The following is a 21,824-nucleotide window of genomic DNA, read 5'->3' on the forward strand; positions in this document are numbered from 1 at the left end:
ATGTATTTTAGACAAAAGTAGCATTAGATATCATATTTAGACGTGCTGCAAATACAACTTCCCACCCTTAAAATTTTAGAAGCATTAAAATATATACTTGACAATCAGAATATAATTTTCCTTTATGGGAAATCAATAAACAGCCACATGCAAATTAAGACTATACATTCATATTTGATAACATAGATTTTCCTGGCATTTCTGTACTCTACAATGCTCATTACCAGTAAAATTTGTTATTTTTACATGTCATGGAGGGGAAATTAAAATAGAAATCCTACAATCAGGTAATCAGAAAGAAAAATGGAACAATATGTAAAGGAAAATATGCAGTAACTGAATTTTATTTTTTTTTAATTAGCTGGTGATATATATATATATATATATATATATATATATGCATATGTGTAGTATAAACAGTTTTGGAGTTTAAGAAATTAAGTTATTTTGTATCCCAGTCATAAATGTACACTCGACTGAAGGTCTGAGGATCAATAGTTCTCCATAGGATAATTTTTTTTGCAATTTCAGCCATTCCTGCCAATATATGAAGTGTTCTGGTTTATTTTGGAAGTTATATTTTTCTTTTAGAAAGCTAAGGAGTCCCACTTAGGCAAATTCTTAGGAGGTTGGTGATACAGATGGAGTCTATTTGATTTTTCTTGTACAAAATAATAGAACACTTCTGGTACACAAATGTTTTAACCATCTAGAGGCAGTATTTTAATATTGTTTTAAGATTATGTTAGGTAATAAATCAGCTTTAATTATAAAAATCAGCAGAAAGGATGGCATAAAAATAGCAGAAAACCCAATCCATAGCCAAAGAATACACTGTATTCTGCCAGAGACAACAAAGAAGAAGGTACTACCTTCAAACAAAATATAAGGACATCTGCCCACAAAAACAACATGAACATGGAGAAACAATGAAACAACATACTTGGGGAAAAAAACAAACAAAAAAAGGAAAAAGAAACAAAGACCAAAAGAAAAAGGAAAAGAAAAGAAAAGAAAAGAAAAGAAAAGAAAAGAGAAAGAAGAAAATAAAAAAAAGAAAAAAAAGGAGCACTAACATTAGCTTTGCTGGCTTACTTTTGTACCACAAAGATGCTAATGTATAATAATTGAATATTGTCCTGGACTCCTCAGGGTACAAAATGCTGATGCGCAGACACCAGGAAAAGGTGTAAAAAAATGAAAGATAAACATGATAGAGATCACAAGAGAATAAGCCATGTGATTAAAGGAGCTATTAGGGTTTACTAAAACTGCTTTTCTATATTCATTAGACATTTTTCTTTTATCATATTGAAGAAAAGAAGAAATAAGGTCTTAAATCAATAATTCATATGTCACAGGCTGGAGCAGGACCACGTTTCTCAAAGAAGCAGGCAACACCCCTTCATTCAGAGGAAGTCTTTTAAAATACGTAGCTAGAACAATGGTAGAATTACCACCACACACGTATTAAATGATTTCTATATCTCCTGTCCTTATGGGTGTGTATTTACTGGCTGTGGTGCAATACCACTATAACTGCTCCTTTTTATGAAGGAGTAACAGTCAAGAATGAGACTCTGGCATTACTATAATTAACAGTTAAAACATAACAATAACATCTGGGAGATTCATTTTGGTGTCGTCAGTAAATTTCCAGCATAATACAGAACTGTTGTGGAATTACAGGACTGAATTTGTAATTTTTCTGAAATAATTCTTGAAAAGTTGATGGAGACCTATTACACTATCTTTACATTGCATTCCCTATGGGCATCAGTGCACCACAATTTTAGGCAAAGAAAATAGTATTTAAGTAGAAATTTCTGCCAATCCTTCGAGAAACATTCTACAAAATGAAAAGACTACAGTTGTGTCCCACTTTCAATATAGCCAGAATATGCAATGATTTAGCACACAGGTAGTACATAGCCTCTTATACTAGCTTTTTCAAGCAGTAAAATGTCCTCCCCAGAGAGTAATCTTCCTTTACTTCTCTGCAGTGCTGCTTTTATAGTTTTATTATTACTCTACCTTTTCTTCAGATGTAGTAACTGGTATTTAAATAAGTAATATAGGGAAAAGAAAAATGCTTGTAGATAAATTGGAATACTGGTGCTATATTTGCTTTCTTTAATGGACTGCTCCTTTTAGCAGTGTTTCTACCTCATTTTCCAGAGTCTGGAATGATCAGGCTCTCAAATTTAGTTCATTGAAACAGGTAAAATAATTCTCCACTCTCTGCATATGTTCATATATACATACAGAGATATGTGTGTCTGTGTGTATATGTATATGCATATGCATATGTGTATGTATTCCCAACTCATCTGATCATTTCTGCTCATGACAAGATGACTAGTTCTATGTTTCCCAACTAGATAATAAGGACCAGGAGAGGCGGATATACAGAGACTGGCTTCTGTTCCCCCATCATCCTGTAGACTGGATAATCTAGGCTACATGATGTATCATGGACTCTAGGCAATGGTAGGTAGTGATTTGCCATCACAAATACAATCCCATCAATTCCACCTGGGGAACTTGAACATCCTCAATAGCATATTTCTGTTTAGGGCCTAAACAGAGAAATATTTTTGACAGATTATTCCTGCATACACTTAATTTCTAGGAAAAAACTCATGCACTGGTGTTTTTTTTAAAAATGAACACATTACTAAAGAAAAACAGAAGAACATGAAGTATTTCAAAGCTTCATTTATACTGATAGTCACATAAACCTTCACTGAAGTTCTGTGTACTGAGAAGAGTTGGTTCTACATACTGTGTTGCTTATATTTCAGTTTATGGAGAACAAACTTTTAAGGCGAGTTTCATTTATGTGAACTTAAAACCAGAAAACAAATAAAACCCAAACCACTGAATTGTGACTACATGACCCATGTCTCTTCTCCTTCTTCTGCTGTTGCCAGCAGTTCCTGTAATATCTAAGGCTGATTTGAAGAGCTACCTGTATCTAAGTAGGGATATTACCTGCTCTCGCTAGTACAAGACTGTGATTAATCAGTGCTTATTTTGTTTCAGTGCACTCATGAAGCCTTCTTTTTACTAATGAGTCTTACAGACGAATACAAATTAGCTAAAAGTTTTCCAATCAAACTGTAAAAAATATTTAAACAAAGCAAAAATACATGTTGAATAATTGGCAAAAAAACAGGCTCATCACTGAAACATTCAAGCTTCTTGTATGGAAAACAAAAAGTACATGAAGATTTATTTATGGTATTTAACACTTCTGACTTTAAGAAAATTTTTCAGTGCTGTCCTTGGAGAATTTTCCTGAGCTGAAAGACTGTCTCTCCATTCTGCACATTGAAAGTGCTTTTCAAAGAAATTTTAAGTTGGACTGAAACCAAGGGGCTCATAAGTCTTAGTAGGAACAGGGACCTATTCCTAGCAGTTTATTTTCATCTTGCAGTACATTTTGCTTTATTTGTCTGTATTTCCTCTGGTATTTAGATTTTTGCCTTGTTCTTTTCTCTTTTTATCATTGTAAAAATTAAGAAGCTACCTTAACCCTTAGCAAAGAACAAATCATGGGCATGTATGATGTATTTATTCATTCAGCCTAACTTTTGACTTCTTATCTAACCAAATTAGAAAGATAAACTAATAGCTTATTTCCTAAGAATCACTTTCTGAAGGAATCTACCCCTCTCCATTTATCAGACTGAAAAGTTAGGTTACTAGCTTAGTCATGTAATCTGAATGCTAAGAGTTAGCATGAAAATGTACACAGAGGGAACGCTTCTCGCTTATAACCGATCTCTTTGTAATAGTTCTATTTCCAGGTAGAATATGAATTAAAAAAAAAAAAGGAGGGGATACCTAAGAGTCATTCAACACCACTCACAAAGTGTTATGCTCTATTCTTAAAGGCTGAACTGATTTTGACAGTTCATTCTGGACCTCTATTCATTTACATCCTCATAATCTTTAACTCTCCTTCCTGCAGGTGAGTCTCTTCATGAAAGCAATTTATATGAGAGTAAACATATGGAGGAAGCTGATCGCCTGATCTTCATATGAACTTTCATATTTGCTTTTGTGGGAGTTGAGTAAGACGAATCCCTATTATTGTGATCTAATTTATCTTCCTCCTCAGGAAATGCACTTGCTGAAGTTGACATTCCTATTGAAAGTATGTGAAAAAAATTGAACATTTTATTTAGCTAAAATATGTATAATAGCTAAAAATAGCTTGTAACATTTCTATGGCAGTGTCCAGCTGCCACATGTTTAAAGCAACCTTGAAATTACCTGAAATTATTCCTATTCTAGGAAGTGCGAATGAAATACGAATACAATAGAAATGACAGTGTAATTGAATATTACTAGTTGTTCATTTCTTATTATACATCTAGACAGAAAAATGCTGCTTTTTAAAATAGACCATGGCTTGTCTTCTTTTGGTTTGGTGAGAAATCCTGGCTATCCTGAACTTATAGGATCTCAAAAGTGATATCTTTTTAAAAGGCTGCAAAATGACTAAATTATAGGAAAGATTTTTTGTTTTAAGAAGACTTTACTGCTGCTTGATGCAAGAAAATAAACACAACTTTTTAAACTAATACCATTAACAATTACTGTGTTTAATAACACTGTATTTTGATTCTTAGAATAATTTCTAAGCAATTGAAGTTCTCTTGCAGGATTTCAAATTTGCATCTAAAAATGAAAAAAATATTTATTAACATTCATTACATTATGACTCAAAAAATTAATTGCACATTATTTTATCAAAAGTTATAGAAAGTTATGACAAGGTTGAAAGAAAAGTGGTGAAATAAATCTACTTATAAGGTGCTTTTCTCTGGAATTTTGTTAATGTATAATTCTCTTCTCTGGGGCAACTTTTTAGTCTTCTGATGACCAAAATACTTTGGTTTTCCAGACATTTCAAGATTGTTTAGATATATTTCAAAAATGAAATGATAAGAAATATGTTGGATAAGAAATTCAATTGTCTGTTTCATAAGCTATGTAGAAAAGAAGCATACACTTAAAAAAATTCTGTAAAAATTCATTTCTGTAAAAATAATTATCTTTCTTCATATCAGTTTTAAATAAAAATATGTATCCCTGTAGAATTCTTGGAATACATCTTGGATAAGTAAAAAATATAAACAGTATTAATAAAGAAAAAAATGTTTAATGACAGAATTGCTGTTTTTAATACAAGTACATCATGTAAGACTGTAAAGGTAATAGGGAAAAACAGTACAGTTCTGTACAGCTTATTTGGATTCTATGATACCTTGCCTTGTGTCTCATTGAATACTTTTCCATATTAGTGTACAAATTTATCACTGCTTTTAGGTGTACTAACATAATAAAATCTGAATGCAATACTGTTCTGCATTATTAACCAATAACACTTGTTGAACTCAAATGACAAAACCTTTTTCTCCCTTTTATGCTTACAATGGCTGACAAAAGTTACTTGTTGTTTATTACTCAGTTTTTTTGTTTTTTTGGGTTTTTTTTAATAATCAGTTTTATGATTTTTCAGGGGCTCAGGTAACAACACCAAAAAATATTTGTAAAATAATCCTGAAGAAAATATTTGAAAGATTAGACAAAGTCAACAGGTAGATTTTAAATATTTGTTTTTACTATTTGTAGGTTACATGTAGTATCAAAATTGAAATACATAAATTCTATTAAAAATATTTTATTTGCTATGTCTTAATAATTTTAAACTTTTCCTCCAAATATGTAAATTTTAATATCTATTGAAAATATTAATTTTTTTCACATATATGCATACTGAATACGTATTATCAAATAATTACTGGTTAGTTCCTAGGCTAATTACTATTGTCAGTATTGAATTTTCAAAATTATCTTTGAAAGCTCCTTAAATGACCTTGTGAAGTAGCTTTAAAAAATATCTCTTATTCTTAAATAGTAATCCATCTTCACTTCTGTAAGGGTAAAAAAATACAATGTTGATCTTTAATTTCGAACCTAAACATTTCAGTACACGCCTGTAAGAATAATACGTTATAAATAAAGAGTTGCAACAGAACAATTATGCCCAGCTTTCCTAAATTGTATGTTTGGTAGTTCCCTCAGCAGGGCCTCAAGAACTGTTTCTCTCTTCAGGATGGACTCAATTTCTTTGTTTGCAAGGTGACAGGATCAGATTCTTAACCAAGAAACCCACTGGCTTCTTGGCAACCTCTACTGTTTTGAGCAGTTTGTGACTATTTTATCCTACTAGCAAAAAGGGCATGGATGGAATAGCAACCTAATTTGAGTCATGCCCAACCTATGACAGTTGGAAATTTATCAAGAAACATATTTTATTTGAAGAAATATATACATAAAATGTATATGTGTACATATATACATACATACATGTATATATTTATATATAAAAGCAAAAGTGATGCTTGTCTTAGATGTTCACATAAAAAAAAGGTTGCATTTATTTATCTGTTTATAATTTGTGAAACTGTAGCACATTAGCATTTACAAGTCCCAGCATGATTAGATATACTTTGGGTGAAATAAGAAAAAAGGATATTTTTAAAGAAATTGCTATTTATGCTGCTGGTTTGTTTTTTTTGGTTTTTTGTTTTTTTTATAATTTAAACCCATGTTCACACTCTCAAATGCATTGGAAGTTGTAGCAACTACCAATACGAAAACATTATTGCATAGATTTAATGTACAAGCATTAGTTTTCTTCTTAGAAAATGTACTTTGAAGTCTGTGTTGAAATGGAGGGCCACAGAATTACAGAATAGCTGAGGCTGGAAGGGACTTTGGGACATCATCTAGTCCAACCACCCTGCTCAAGGATGGTTACCTAGAGCTAGTAATCCAGGACAGTGCACAGGTGGTTTTTGAAAGTCTCCAAGTATGGAGACTTCCTGTGAACCTGTCTGTGAAACCTGTGCCAGTGCTTGGTCACCCTCACTGTAAAAAAAAAAAAAATTGTTTCTTTATCTTTAAATGGAATCTCCTGTATTTCACTTTGTGCCTGTTGCCTCTGGCCCTGTCTGAACAAGACTGAAAAAATCCTGACTGTATTCTGTTTTCACCCTCTCTTCAGGTATTTATATACATTGATGAAATACCCCCTCCAAAGCACTCTCATCTGTAGGGCAAATCTCACAAACCTCTCAGATTTTCCTCACAAGGAGAGGTGCTCATTCATCTCACTGTCTTGTCATCCAGCCCATATATCATCATTTTTCTATACAAGGATCTCATGGGCGACAGTGTCAAAGGCATTATTGAAGTCCAAGTAGAGAATATCCACTGTTCTCCCTCATCTACGAGGACACTTATGTCCCTACCAGTGGAAACATCTATGCCAGAGTTAGACACTAGCATAAAACAATCTGGGCACTGCAAGTGGCTATTGATCTTTATAATCCAAAAGAGAATATAGAAAATGACAGTTCACACATTTTCTGAAAAATAGGCAGAATACCCATAATCAAAAGAGAAGATATTTTTTCATGCTGCTTGCACTTTTAAAAATGAAATAGTATGTCACGCTTCTGTAGATATGTCTCTGTGTTTTGGCTTTCCTGTTGCTTTACTGAAATTGAACTATTTCCATATTACTATCAAACTCTGTAGAAAAAAATGAAGAATTTTCTCTCAGAGATTACCAAGAACTAGAGAATGATAACTAGATATTGCCATCTTCACTTTACTAATGAGGAAGTAGAGACATCTTTTGCTGAAAATCACAAACTTACAATTATCTTATCCTAATGCTCATTTATCTAGTTAGGGTAAAATGAGTCCCTCAAAAATATCTCCCTGCAAAGATGTATCTATAAGAGGAAAAGTATACTCACACTAGCATTCCTTGTCTGCATGCAATAATCAGATGTTTGCAGGTGCCCAACCCGGTCTCTTAACTGTGCAGGCAAATACATCTTTTTTATGTCCAGCTACTGGAAAAGTGGTTACGTTTTAAGGACTTATTTTGGGACAACCTGACTGGTTTATTTCATAAGTAGCTATATATATATACATATATATATATATATATTCTATATATATATATAACATAAATACATTTTATCTAAAACAATGACGCAAATTTTACTAAAATTGGTTTTTATAATCTAAAACCATACAGAACACATGAGTTTCCAGTGGAAATTAATTAAGAGTGTGAACAATTCTATGATTTCCCTGCAAAAATTAATTCTGTTTTGTGACTACATTTTATAAATTATTTTCAAATGTGTTACTAAGAACTACACAAAACTACAAGAGAATTTTATCAAATTATCTGAGTAGTACTAGTATAGAAATAGAATCAAAGTATTGCTACATAATACAAGTAAGTAAGAACTTTCTTTTCTTTCATAGGGATATTAAATGGACCAACTCTAATTTTTAGACAAGTAGCAGTCACAGAATACTAGTTGGTAAAGTACAAATGAAAAGGTGAACATACCCTAGTCATCTAAATATTAGTCACCTAAATTTAATGAAAGACAGAGTAAGAACGAGACAGCAAGGACCTTTTTTTTTGTATATATATATATGTGTGTTTGGAGTTTGGTGTATTTTAATGTTCATTTTTATCTTAAAAGGAGGTGTACTTATTTATCTTGTCCTGTTGTGTCCTACGCTACACTATGCTATTCTATCCTAATCATTAGAGCCACTAAATTAAGACAACTTTGGGTTCCTTTCAAGCACTTTCGCCAGATATTTCTGCTTATCCTACCATACTTGATTATCATCATGTCTGATCTCAGTTTTGTTGAGACATTGACCCAATAGTGGGTCAAATATATTAATCTTGTTTCCTGTTTATGTATAGGTATGCATATTTCTTTTCATACTGCACAAAAAGATACATGTTGGGTTACGTGGCTATTATTTTGTATTAAATGAGCATAACTGAGTGCTAGAAAGAAAAAAAGTTTCTTTACAATCTTGCAACTGTAAGTTTCTTTCCTTTTAGGTAAAAATTTGTGAAAGGAAAAAGAGGTTGATAAGAATCACCGCCCCTGAAATATACGACAATATTAAGCTGAAGGAAGTTTCTGGAGTGCAGCATAAGGAAGTAGAGATAGGAATATATTGGGAACAATGACACTGAAGCATGAGTCAAACAAAAACCACTGGAGAAGATCAAGGAAATAAGCCATAGATTCTCAAAGACAGTGGAGAGTGAGATTACTAAAACCCCAAAGATAGTGTATTCCATAATTGAGAACATAAGAGCAGAGTCCTTATTCAATGAAACAATCAGCTTTGCAAAAAAAGCAGGTGCGGTTGTTTATTTTATTCTGTTTCACTGAGTAGATCGATTTTAAAGTTACTTTGTTTTAGTTGGTATTCCAATAATACAGTTTTACAGATACAAAGCTCCTTGGTATTTAAAGCAACTTATGTCTCCATCAGGACCAGATGTTCCTGATCAATAGGTTAATCGGTGCCATAGAATGAAATAATGTGCAATCATCTGAAAAATTATTCTCTAGTCCCGAGAATGCACAAATCACTTTCATAGTCATCATATTCTCAGTATGACCTACAGTGGTTAAAAATAAGATTTACATAAACAGAAAAAAATATAAAGGCAGGGCAAAACCTCATGTATATAAATGTTCGTGTAAGATTGTGCACTTTTTTTTTTAAAAAAAAGCCCTGATATTTATTAGGCTACATTTTTATATTGGGGGAGAGGGGGAAAGTGAGATCTATAGAGAAATGGACGTACAATAATTCTATGAATGTCTTTCACTATGCAAAAGGCATAGTGATATTTGGCCACACAATTAAATCGTCATAATGAAACACCTGGTGCTACAAGTTTCTCTTTGCTTGGTTGTGGGGTTTTTTTATTGTCTTTTTTTTTTTAATTAACTTATATTTTAGGGATGTGTAATTGGATGTAACAGTTGCTTTTCTTCTTTTTAATGACTTACAGACAACCGAATTTGTCTCTACATTTAGAAGAGACAGTTTGGAATATTTCTGTTATTATTAAGAAAAAAGGAAAGAACTTCAGGAGTGGTGAAGATAAACCTCTTGCAGTGGCATGCATATTTAGTTATGTTATGTAGTCTTTTTCTCTCTCTTGGACTGTAAGATACCTATACCATAGGCAAGTAGATCTGTTCCTGCAAATAAAATGCAGTGACTGAAGCATTGATTCTGTTGTGAAGGTTAATCCCACATTTAATAGCATATTTTCCACATCTAATATTATGAAAAGCTGAAAAAATACCAGTGAATCATAAAGGTTACTGATGGAGAGTCACATTAAATTACTTTGTTCATATAAAAAATGCACTGGTTCAATTGCTACCACACAATTCTTTTCTTTTCTCCCCATCCATCTTCCCTTGCTTGGGGGGAGTTGCATGTCAGCAGAAAGCAATGAATATAATGAAAAATTTTAATTCTTATTCATATATACATGTCTGAAGAAAGAAACATGATTCCATTTATCTTAAGTAGAGGCTTCTAACTCCGCTGTGAAATCAGCATGTAATGATATGAGGGAATTCACAGATTTTTAAACAAATTTGGAAGCCAATTTAGGTAGGTATTAGGAAGTACTCTCTGCTGTAGTTATATCATTATGCAGAGAAGAATATAACATTTATTGGGTAGGAGAGAAACTGAGCAAAAGGAACCTTGATTTTGTAGTCTAGTGCTGGAGAGACTGCCTTGGGATGGAAAAGTGCTTTTGTCTGGTATGTTCTTCCACTTTTCCATATGAATTTTATTCAGTAACTTTTAAATGCAAATGCAAAAGAGTCCTTGAGGAGTAGGAGGATTCCCTTAACTGAGAATCTAGCATGTACAGTACTAAAGAGTTGTTAAAATATATGTGCAGCACCAAAAGGTGTCACAAATGTTCCACTGAAGTGAAATCAGTGGATTCAGTGCACACCAGGCTTACAGAGGTCAATTAAGCTGCTAAGTAGGCTTTCAGGTCTGAGTTCTGCATGCCATTGTAAGAGATGTAGGCATAGATCACTCAGTTACGTTGTGTGTATGTTAGACAATGGGAGCACAGGAAGTACCATATTCATGCAGAGCAGTTGCATGGAGGTAGAAAATCAGGACCCCTGTGAGATCTTAGAAGTAGTGGGTTCTAATATTTTGGACTCATACCTAAACTTGGCCAGTCCAAGCTACCCCTAAGTAATCTATAAAGCAACTAAATGAAATAGAAACAAACAAACAAACAAGTTGAAGACAAAGAAAGAAAGAAAGAAAGAAAGAAAGAAAGAAAGAAAGAAAGAAAGAAAGAAAGAAAGAAAGAAAGAAAGAAAGAGAAAATCTATGAAAAACCCCAAAGCAAACGAGAGAGAATATATTCTTTAAATATTCCCAAACTTGGTATTATCTTATTAAACAGGAACAAATTACTTAATTAATGGATGAAGGGAGGTAATATTAAACAATGATAATATTTCATGATTTTTTAATAGAAAAATACAATTTACTGTATAGCATTTTCACTTCATCATATAAAATCACCTACCTTTCAGAATTAATTTTTATTCTAAGGAAGCATGCATTCCACATCTGTAAAACTTCCTAAACTATCTCAGATTACTCCTCAGTTCTGCTTAGCCAATGAACTGCACTGTATAAGTGCTAATTCACTTCCAAGACTTCTTTTGGAGAAAATGTTTAGAGCATTTTAGAACAGAACTCCTGTGTAATACTGAGGGCAATTAAGTGCAAAGACTGCTTTCAGTATTCCGCATATCTCAAAAGCAGTGTTCCACGAAGTTTTTTGACATCATCCCAGCAGTCTTTGAACACCATCTCCTGCCCTTCTGCTACATTGTCTGGTAAACGGCCATTTTAGGGTTTTACCAGAATCTACCCTAATGAATTGCAACACAGCCTTCAGAGCATTCCAGAAAGCTTCAGCTGCAATAGAAACAGCCCCAAGAAATAACACCTAAGCTTTCTCAGAAGGCCAACAAGGCCATCCTATTTAATTCACAGGAATACATTATAAGTACTGGATATTGTGGGTATGGCAGACTGCAGTCAAAGTAGTGGTTACAAATCTCTCTGCACTAGCTGACCTTGGAAACCAGAATCATTAACCATGTTTAGATGTGTAGATTTAACTATTGCTTGTCATTCATTTAGTGCAGAGGAATGTGTGTGTGTGTGGTCTTGTCACTGCCTGGGGCTGCTTTTCTGATTTGGTGCTGAGGCTGGGCTGAGTGCTACACTTCTGTACATTTAACTCAGCTAATGCACCTCCTGCTGCTAAGACTGCACTTCTAAAGATCCTTGGATAACTTGCACCAGGCTGTTGACTCAAATGTTAGCACTGGGAAAACAGGCTGTAGGACAATATAGACACAAAATAAATAGATACAAGATGTCTGTGAATAAATTTAGATTGCATAGACTTAATGTCAATCAGAGAAATGAAATTCTGAAAATCTCTCTGTGAGAAACAGAGGATAAAAAGTACAAAAATTGAAGAAAGCTCAATGAATTACTTTAAAAGATTATATGCCCTGATTTTGTGCCATAGAAAAAGTCTGTACCAAATGAGTATAAATTCCTTTGGAACTTATGAACAATAATGCCTTGCATATTTCTTTTTTTAATATTTAACAAGAAAGAAAATGTTGAGAGCTGCATGAGCTACAGAACAATTTCACAACTCATCGATTGGAGCAGTCTTGCACTTTGTCCTTCTGAGATTCAAAACACTGATAGAAGAGCTCAAAGTTAAAATAAAATTGCCTTATTCATATGAATAATTCCATATTCAGAAGTCCTCCTGAGGATTATTAGAAGAAAATAGGAACATCATTATGACCCATGTTAAAATGGATAGATGATGGATTAAAGAGAGGAGAGAGGTCAGAAGTGAAAAGTGAGAACTTGGAGTCATTTACATTTAGATAGTTGGAACCTTGTGTATAGAGGAAATTATGCAGAAATATCACATCAGGAGAGAAAAGTAGAGGGTCACAAATTGGAAGAGAATCAAGTGAGAGAGATGCTATGTGACATAAAGTATAAAAACTCTGCCTCTGTGAAACTATGAGCTCAGACCTCTCAGTTATAAGAGGCAGGTTTTCTTTTGCATCATCTTTTATCTGTCTGTATATCCTAGGTTACAGATTTTTTTCTTCAAGAAAATATCCTCTACACTGGCATACAATTTTTTTGGGCTTTGACTATCTCATCCATGGTGTGATAAATAAAAAGTGTTTCCATCCAAACCAGTGTGGTCTTACTTGCAGAAGGAAGTGCTAGAAATTTGAAGAGGGATGGTACAGAGAGCCATTCTTAGAACAGTAAGACTACATCTATTTGTGAGTTATGCAGTGCTCATACAATTATCAAAAAGAGAAGAAAAACATATTGGATAATGAAAACACTGGAGAAAAGTTTTGAAAGTGAGATTTTTACATGCTTGTAAAGCACTGCACACAAAACTATGCTCAAGTACGAGATTCACTACAAATGGATTCAAGAGGAGAATTTGTACAGTATTGTATCCATAAAGCATGTCATCCATTACATAAACACAAATATTAAGGGAAATGCGTTTAGGTAGGTAGAAATGCCAGCATTCAAATTACTATAAAATTAGATTGAGTAAAAAATAAAGGAAACTTTACAAGCAAGCCTAATATGGAAATTCCCTATGGGTAAAAGTAAATATGAGAGATGGTGACATTTCAGAAATGTTCTGATCCAACAAAACTTAGGGAAAAATTCATCATGGATAGAGTTTAATACTCTACAAAAGCTGTTATTTTCAGCATATATAAAATATATTTGCACCATCTCAAAAAAAAGTTATTATAATAGAACTAACCTAAATTGCAGAAGTGGCACAATGTACTTTAAAAAAAAAAATGAAACTTATAGAAAAATAAATATAAGCTGTAATGTGTTTGTGCAACATGCTTTTGGGGGCAGCGAGAGCATGGTTGTGGGGATGTCTGTGTGTGCTACAGCAGGGGTGGCTTCTGTGAGAAGACGCCAGAAGCTTCCCCTGTGTCAAATAGAGCCAATGCCAGCTGGCTCCGAGATGGATACACTGCTGGCCAAGGACAAGCCCATCAGGGACTGTGCTAAGGCCTCTGGGATAACAGATTTAAGAAGGCAGGGTGCAACAGCAATAGAAACCAGAGATAAGAGTGAGAATATGTGAAAGGAACACACCTGGAGACTCTGAGATCAGTGAAACAGGAGGGAGAGGAGGTGCTCCAGCCACCAGAGCAGAGAGTCCTTGCATCCAGTGGTGAAGACCATGGTAAAGCAGCTGTTCCCCTGCAGCCCATGGAGGTCCAGAGTGGATCAGAGATCCACCTGCAGACCATGGAGGACCCCACTCTGGAGCAAATTCATGCCCAAAAGTGTCTCTGATCCCATGGAGGGTTTGTGCTGGAGCTGGTTTCTAGCAGGAACTGTGGACCCATGGAGTGAGGACTCTGTGCTGGAGCAGGTTTGCTGGCAGGGTTTGTGACCCTGCAGGAGACCCACGATGGAGCAGTCTTTTTCTGAAGAACTGCATCCCATGGAAAGGGACCTGGAGCAGTTCATGTAAAACTGCAGCCCTGTAGAAGGACTCACATTGGAGGAGTTAATGGAGGACTGCCTTCCATGGTAGAGATCCCATGCTGGAGCAGGGCAGGAGTGTGAGGAATCCTCACCCTGAAGCGGAAGAAAAGTAGAGACGTGTAATGAACTGACTGCAGTGCCAGTCAAGTCCCCCTGCACCACTCCGTGGGAGTACATAGGGAAAACTGGAAGTGATGTCAAGCTTGTGAAAAAGGAAGGAGTGGAGGGGAGGTGTTTTTACGATTTTTATTTCTCATTATCCTACTTTGATAATAAATTAAATTAATTTCCCATGTTGAGGCTGGTTTGACAGTGATAGTAATCAGTGAATGATTTTTTCCTGTCCTTGTCTTGACCCATGAGCATTCTGTTATATTTCTTCTCCCCTGTCCAGTTGAGGAAGAAGATTGACAGAACAGCTTTAGTGGGCACCTAACATGCAGGGTCACCCACCACATAAACACAAATGTTTATGTGCAGATGTATATCTCTTCTTGTCCAATACGTACATCCCAAAGGGAGAGTTGTTACCACGATCTTTCATTAGACTGCCACAATTTCTTGTATCATACTTAGGCCTTCACCATCACCCTCAGCTATAACGTTTTGCTTTCTCTGGTTCTCTATCAAATAAATGTGTGATTTTCATAGGTCACAGAAAAGCTCAGTTGTTGTGCACATCTCCTGAGGGGACAAAGTCAGGTTTTCAAAGCTGTCATGGAAAGAAAACAAATATTGGAGTCCCTTCACAGACAAGCCTTCATTACTACTGTTTGACCTTAAAAAATCCCAAACCAGTTAGTCTCTCAGCTCCTCAGAAGAATCACATACCTCCTGTCTCTTCTCAGATCTCTCATTGACTCTATCTTTCGCACACATTATTTCTCAGAACTTTGATCCCTGTGTCCTGAGTTCAAAAATCCCCCATATAGCGGATCTTGCTCTCTTCAGTTTTATTTCAGACAAGTGGGGTTTGCCTTTGGCATTGCTACAAAAAGCATTGAAAGAATAAACATCCCGTTACTGGAATGAGATGTACTACCTTTAGTACATCTTATGATTTTATACATTTGGGTATTATCATTTCTGTGACACCAGGAAGACATAAAGAGAAGCTTTCCCTTTCCTTTTTCCCAGAAATCAATGTAAGTGCTGGTAACATTTTATCTAATCCTTAAACTTCTGCTAACTTCTATCCTTCTGAGGTTTCCTACTGTTCTACTGCATTAAGAGAGAGAGATCCTTTTACAGCTTAGCTCCCACCTACATAGACATTGACACTGTGGAAAAAAAACCACTGGGAAACCAAAAAGCCCCCTCAACATTTCCTTGCCAGACAGGACTACCCTCCTTGCAAGTACTTGAAAGCTGTGTCTAAACAGAGAAAACACAATCAGATAAAATAATATGGGCATTAGTTAAAGTTATCACAGAAAAGGACTTTAGGATTTTGGAAGAAAGTAAGCTAAAATTATTTCCATGACCACATTTTTTCTTATCAATAAAACAGAAGACAGAATATATTTGGTAGTATCTGCTGATTTTACTGATGGTCGTTTTTCTAGACAGCCATGCTGCACAAAATTGCCCAGCAGGCATGTGTGCCATTGCATGCTGGATCCCTAAAAGATCCGTGTTCCATTATATAATGATGGATTTTATTTTACACCTCATGGAGTTCCAGAAAGAGAGTACTGAATAGCAGAAACTCCCTATGTCTTTGAAATGTTCCTGGTCATTCTAGTACGTGTTAAAACTTGTCCAAATTTATTGGCTCAGGTATCACACATTAGGGGTCTAGATCTTTTATTTCAGTTTGCCCATTAGTGTTGCTGCAGTTCTGAACTCGCCCTTACATGGAAGTTTTTGGCAGATTTGTCAGAATGCTGCCTCTTAACATGCCTGTACAAGGTGAGCCAGGAACACCTGGGATCCCTGAAGATTCTTGGTTCCTTAAAAATATTATAATTGATAAGATAAAAACCAATTTTCCTCTGGGAACCTCTTTGGAAGACCTACTGTTGAAAACATAAGCTCATATGATAACTTTATGTAATGGGTATCATCAGGGGAATTGGAGTAAGTCAGTTTGCCACAAGGCTCTCTGTACCGAATTTTCTAATTTCATCATCAAATGGAATGCAGAGCAGAAATCAATTTTGTGCTTGCATTTTCCTTTCAGATCTTTTGGCCCTGGCTTTTACATACATACTTTCAAAGTAAATGCTAAGCACTATGCATTGGCAGCTTTAGATTACTGCAGTATCTCCAAATTAGTCTGTCTTGTAGAAAGACTAGGCGAGCAATTCCTAAATAAGGTGTTGTGTTTTAATTCCAACTGGCAACTAAGCGCCACAGAGCAGCTCGATCATGCCCTTCTCACCCCACCCCCTGGTCCCTGCTTGGATGTGGGAGAGAGAAAAGTGACAAAACCTGTGGGTTGAGATAAAGACAGTTTAATAGGTAAAGCAAAAGCCATGCACAAATCCACTGCAAAACAAGGAACTAATCCACTGCCTCTCATGGACAGGCAGGTGTTCAGCCATCTCTAGGAAAGCAAGAGTCCACCAGGAGTAACCATTACCTAGGGAGACAAACACCACCACTCCAAACAGCCTCCCTTCCTCCTCCTTCATCCAGCTTTATATACTGAGTCTGTGGAGTAACTACAGATCTGTTAGTCTAGCCTAGTTCCTGGAAAAATTATGGGTAAGGTTATATCAGCTACTCTTGAAAAGCATTTAGAGAATAATGCCATCATTGGTCATGGTCAGCATGGGTTCACAAAGGAGAAGTGCTGTTTAACTGATTTGATATCCCTGTGTCACCCACCTAGTGGGATGAAGGGAAGGCAGTGGAAGTAGTCTTTATGGGTTTTAGTAGGGTTTTGATATTAACCCTCATAGCATCCTTGTGGACATGCCAGTCAGCTGTGGGATGGGTGGGTTCACAGTGCACTGGGTGAAGAACTGGCTGAAGTATAAAATGGTAGAACAAAAACATAAACTGATAGAGCAGTGGTTGTAAAACAACCCTCCAGAAAGGGATCTGGGGATTCTGGTCAACAACAGGTTCAATAGGCATCAATGTTTCCTGACAGTTCAGACCGCAAATCACATCCTGGGGCACTTCAAATGTAGCATCACCAGCCAGTCAAAAGAGGTGATAATCCTGCTGTATTCAATGCTGGTACAGCCTCCCCTTGTGTGCAGTTCTGGATCCCAGAATTTAAATAGGATGTGAAGGTGCTTGAACACATTGTTCTGGTTTGGCCAAATCTAGAAGTATATCCTCTGATAGAAGACAGGCTATAACCACCATCCCCCACCAGATTCGGGAAAAAATAAATTTTCCTCAAAGGAAAATGAAAGAGATAAAAACTATTTATTTAACAAACACACAGGAAAGGGGATAATGATGCTAAATAATAAAACCTCTCGCTCTGCTGAGAGAAACCTGTGAAAATTTCAGAGTCCTTCCGTAGATCTCTCTCTCTCCCTCCTTGGAGCTGGGACAGGGTGGTGAGCCCACCTCCAGGGCCAAGGCCTCGGTGGAAAGTCCTCCCAATGTATTCTGATGTTGAAACAGTCCAGCAGAGAGAAAAGGAGAAAAACGAAGTCCCAGGAAAACAAAAGTTCAACTCTCTGAAGGAAAAGGAGCTGGGGAAAAAAACTGCCAAGAGCTGTCTGGAAAGAAAAGTAAGCCGGGTGTTTCCCTTCCCTCTCGCTCTCCTGCTGCAGCTGAAAAAAAAGTCTCTATCTCTGTGTGACCTTGAACAAGCTGCAAACTGCTTTGAAAAAGTTTTACACAGTTTTTCCTCCCCCCTCTCGGGCTCAGTTTAAAGGCATAGAAAGGGACAAAAATTAATTTCTGGGCATAGGGCAGCGAAATGGGACACACATCATAAAGTCACCCCAAGACACATTCAGAGAAGGGCAACAAAGCTGGTGAAAGGGCTGGATGGAATGTCCTGTGAGAAGCAGCTGAGGGCTTTGGGCTTGTCTAGTTTGGAGAAAAGGAGGCTGAGGGTCAGCCTCATTGCTCTCTACAGCTTCCTGAGGAGGAAGCCGCATTGGAGAGGGACGTGCTGATCTCTTCTCCCTGGTACCTAGTGATGGGACATGTTGAATGGTTTAAAGCTGCAGCAGGGAAGGTTCAAACTGGATATTATGAATCATTTCTTTACCAAGTGGTGGTATAACACTGGAATTAGTTACCTAGAGAGGTGGTTGATATCCCAAGGCTATTTAAGAGGCATTTGTACAATGCCCTTAATAACATGGTTTAACTTGGTCAGCCCTGAATTGGTCATGCAATTGGACTGGGTAATCCTTGTATGTCCCTTTCAACTGAAATAGTTCTATTCTGTTCTATTCTATTCTATCTAAAGCTAAATCTCTACAGTTTTAGGCTAATGCTTTATGTTGTTGAAGACTGATCACTGCATAAGCTGTTGCCTGGGAAACAAGCATGAGCAAAAATAATAGCTGTCCCTGAAATAAAGACTCACTGCACTTCAATAAAACTCCCCAATATAGTTTTCTTCTCAATCTCTAAGCTCAGAGCATAGAATCCAAAGCATGTGAGCAGTCTCTGAATGATTTGCTTATTTTCAAATGGCTGAACCCTTGATATAGGCAGTTCTGGAATAGATAGTATATTCTCTTGAACTTTAGATTTAGAGAAAGTTTGGTGAGGGATATTCATGTATAATGAAAAATCTGTTTTGCTGTTACTCGCTTGATATATGTCTTTTTTTCTATGGCTTTGCAATAAATAGTACAACCAGTTGCATTACAAATGCCTAGAATAGAAAAAACATTCCCTTTCCTCTCATTATGGAATATTTAGAACAGGATCCATCTGCATTGACTTATGTATTTAAATGCTTGGGTTTGGACAGAACTCGAGACTGCAGGCTTTTAAGTTTAGTCATGGGATCTAGTTTGCTAATGCTGGCAACTCACAGATTCAGAGAGCGATACATGTGACAAACTGCAGATATTTACCTTAAACTGAGATATCTGATCCCAACACTGTTAATTAGAGGGTAGTTTCTCAGAAGCAAAGTAAGTTATCAAATGTCACTAGAAACTCCTTAGGGTATTTGAGACATTTTCATTAGGCTAGACCTGCAGCTGATCTCTGCTCTTACAGGTTGGTAACTGTAACTCAGGCAAGATAGTATTCTATGTCAAATTACACTGAAAACTAAGGCAATTTAGGGAATTTTGAAAATTCATCTAAGCCCTACATTGTTGACGGAAGCTTAAACATTTATATTCAGACACTTACAGTTAGACATTTGGAGTCTGGAGTTTGAACCCATCTTAAAAGTTTATGACATTCTTGCTCAAAAACGTTCTGTACTTTCTAGTTCTTCTGCAAGTTTTTATGACAGCATATAAATTAATTTAAAAAAAAGTGTGAATGTGGGTTTTTCATTTATTTGTTTAATTCTTGATCTGCTTTGTAATGAAAATGAATTTTTATTTCTCTGTTCTGGTTTTGGCCAAGGACAGGTTAATTTTTCACAGTAGCCATGAGGGGGCAGAGCCTGGGTTTGTGTGGGCATGGCCAAAACCCTAACGTTATTCCATACCATCTTATGTTACTGCCTGGGGCAGGGGACTGTCTTGCTTCCTAGAATAAGGGTGTCCCTTTTCAGATGGGGAGGAAGCATGGCAGGAATAGGGTTCCACCACTGTTTCACTGTCCTGAGCTTGGTGAGCATCTTACATGTAATTCACCCTCTCTTTTACTTTTCATTTTCTTATCTTGCCGTTTCCATTAAAATTGTTCTTATTTCAACCTGTGATTTTTACCTTTTTGTCCAGTTCTTAACTCCAACCTCCAAGCAAGAAAGGAGAGGGGAAGAGGGAAAGTGAGTGAGCTGCATGTGGTTTGGGAAAGTCTCAGTGAGGGCACTGAACTGGGGAGTACCATTCCTAAACCACAACATTCTTCCATGTACTAAAGAAATAATCTCTTAACTTAAACAGTCTAGATTCATATTTTGAATTGAGATAACAACGTCCTTCACAGATAGCTGGCCAGAGTGGAACAACCGCATAAATACATGTCTGTACACAAGTCCAAATCAGATCTGTTAAGTTTAAGGTCGATGGATTACACTTTCAGTTTTCCTCATATCCCTATGTGATTGTTTTGCTTGCATCCACAACCCTAGATGGCTAGATTCTTATTTTACAATCCTGATATGGTTACTACAGAGGTTTCATATCAATTCCAACTAGAAGGGAAAACTCCCCTTGAGTGTTGGGGTTTCTCCCCCCTGCCATGGGGTCCTGGGAGAGGGGACCCTGGCCTAGGCATGGGGTTTCCCTGCTTCCTGGTGATATGTACCCTAATCCTGTTCCCCATTGGTTATTTTGAGTTCTCCTGCCCAGGAAGGACCCTGGCTGTCCCATGATTGCTCAGTTCTGGCAGTCCCCTGGCCATGTGGATGGAGAATAAAGATCTCTGAAACTTCTATCAAGAATTGGTCCCTATTTCTTTCCACGGGCCTCGCTGTCTAATGCATGTTGCAGAAATCCCCGCTGTAACAGTAGAGGATTTGTAAGGTGGTTCAACCATTTGACCTGTATAGGTTCAGCACAATACTCCAAACACAGAATGACTTCTGTTTGTGCCTTCTCTTGCTAGTCTCTACTCAAGCACTGTAATGCTGTTTAGAGAGAACACATTAACACCTGTACCAATTGTTCAAGGAGGGGAGTATTGCATTACTCAGGGTTTTAACGTGGGCTGCAAGACAAAGAGGTAACCCTTCTCAGTCTCCTTTAGCTTTTTTATAGTTTCTTGTTTCTGCTGTCTTTCTTGCATCAGAATATGCCATAAAAATTATTTCTAGCAGAAGCAGTACTCAAATGTTTGTTTCAGTGAAAGGCTCCAAGACCCAGCTTTCTGCATTTCCTGAGACAAAACCTTTTATTATGAAAAGGACTTCTATTTTCCAATTCAGCCCAATGGATACTTTTAAGAACCAATTAAAACATAATAATAACATATCCAAAAAGTCGGTAGTCTATTAAATAGTTGATGGTACCAGCAGTCTTTTAAGAATGTGTTTGAGAATTTATAATATAACACCACCATTAGCATGAAATTAATGCTTGTTTCCCCTAATGAAGACCTCTGCAATTTATATCAGTTTTCATTAACCTCTTATATTTTTTATAATAAATCTCTTTGCAACCCATTATTGTACCTTAAAT

The sequence above is a fragment of the Coloeus monedula genome (assembly GCF_965178545.1).
Source record: "Coloeus monedula genome assembly, chromosome: 3".
NCBI classification, from domain to species: Eukaryota; Metazoa; Chordata; class Aves; order Passeriformes; family Corvidae; genus Coloeus; species Coloeus monedula.